Source organism: Dendropsophus ebraccatus, unplaced genomic scaffold (genome assembly GCF_027789765.1).
Source record: "Dendropsophus ebraccatus isolate aDenEbr1 unplaced genomic scaffold, aDenEbr1.pat pat_scaffold_1502_ctg1, whole genome shotgun sequence".
Classification (NCBI taxonomy): domain Eukaryota; kingdom Metazoa; phylum Chordata; class Amphibia; order Anura; family Hylidae; genus Dendropsophus; species Dendropsophus ebraccatus.
Window position 1 is genome coordinate 30,417 of NW_027208924.1, and position 2,080 is coordinate 32,496.

Genomic DNA, 2,080 nt, shown 5'->3' on the forward strand with positions numbered 1-2,080 from the left:
TTTCCTTTTTTTAAACATTTTATTTCAAATACCCAAAAAGAATTACATACAAGAAAAAAAAAAGTACCTAATACATATATATAACAACAACTTTATAAATCAGTTCCATACCACCCCCACCCTGCCGAGGGAATGGAAAACAGGAGGAAGATAAAAAAAAAGAACATCAATTAATCTACTCATAATATCCTTCATATCTGTCCTTACACCTCTCCCAGTGCAAGCTACTGGGTATCTCGGACCCCATCCAATTTCTTATTAATATCAGTTTAGCATAAAAGAACCATCTCAATACCTTCTTTAGTTTTTTCCTCCCCATGTTCTTCTCCAGCGAACCCCCCCAAGAGAGCAAATAACGGGGATGGTGACAACTTAATACCAAATGCGTAATTTATCTTTTTGTATACTTCTAACCAGTAGTTTTGAATCTGTGGGCAGATCCATACATGTGCAAGAAATTAGATTCCACTCATTCACATCTGGGGCACTTTCCATCAGATCTTTTCTTAATTCTATATAAGAACTCAGGAGTGTAATACAGTCTATAGTTAATATTAGATTGAATTAACCGGTGGTTGCCCGACCTGGACACCAATGCAGCATTCTGGTAGATATTACTCTATTGTTTATCATTAATGGGCCCCAAATCATCCTCCCACTTCTTTTTACTATTACTACTTACTTCAACAGTTTTTTTCAAGTAAGAGTAAACATAGGATACAACTTTTGTTTTGATTGTTCCCCTAACTATTTGTTCAATCAATGCATCCAGGTCGAACTCCACCATCCTTAGCCATGCCACACTTTTTAACGCGTGACATAGTCATACCATACAGTATGTGATAGTCCATACTCCCCCTTAATTCCAAACCAATTAAACCATTAGTATATATATCACCTAATTTTAAAATTCCTTTACCCACCAAACTCTCCAATACCCCAATTCTGCGTACTTCCTAAATGTTTTCATTCCACCATATCGGAGTAAAATCAAAAACTGACCTTAAGGCCAATCTTTCCTTCAACATCTCCCATGCTCTGAGTGCTGTCACTACCAGAGGTTGGTTCCTCTTATATCCTGCCCTCCATATTCCCATTTCCAGGATCTCATAAAAATTAAACAAACTAGCCTTTTCCTCCCTCCACAGCTGCTGAAAATACTTACTATCTTTTCAAATAACCAACCAAAACAGTTGTGAGGCCAGAAAATACATTTTCAGGTCAGGAAAATCCAACACTTCCCCCCATTTTTGGGAAGAGTAAACATCTCTAGCTTAATCCGGGCCCTTTTCCTGCCCCAAATCAAAGAGTTGGACAGTACCCATATTATTTTCAAGTACCTATCAGAGATCCATATCGGGGCAACACCAAATATATATAAAAATTTAGGGAGACAAACAGTTTTAAATAAGACCATCCTATCTACTCTAGAGATGGGTAGCTTCTGCCATACTATACATTTCCTCTCTACTTCCTCTATTACACCTCTCAGGTTAAGCTCATTAAATTCCTCCAACTCCCTAAATCAGCATTTCCCAACCGGGGGGCCGCGGCACACTGGAGTTCCGGGAGAACCCGCAAGGGGTTCCCGGTGGGAAATGTGTGCTGTCACTTTAAGCATCCCGAGAAGCTGCGGCCGCGCAGCTTCTCGGGATGCACAGATCACTTTGATGTTCCGCCCACACTGCGGAACATTAAAGTGAGCATAATGTAGGAGCAGGAAGTGTCGGCATCTTGCTCCTACATTCACTCCCATAGGCTGCCGGCACTTCATACCAGCAGCCTATGGGAGGCCGGGACGTGACCTCTCCGGCAGGCGTGATGATGTGACGTCATCACGCCTGCCAGAGGTCCGGTCCCCGCGGCTCACAAGATGAAGCCAGAAGAGGAGGAGGAGAGCTTCTGCCTGCAGCCACAGCGCGGATTAGGTGAGTAGGATGTTTGTTTGTTTTTAAGGGCAGAGCAGGGGGCATTATTAGTTCAGGGGGGGCACCTCTGGGGGCATTATTAGTATATGGGGGCACCTCTGGGGCATTATTAGCTCATGGGGGCACCTCTGGGGACATTATTAGTTCATGGG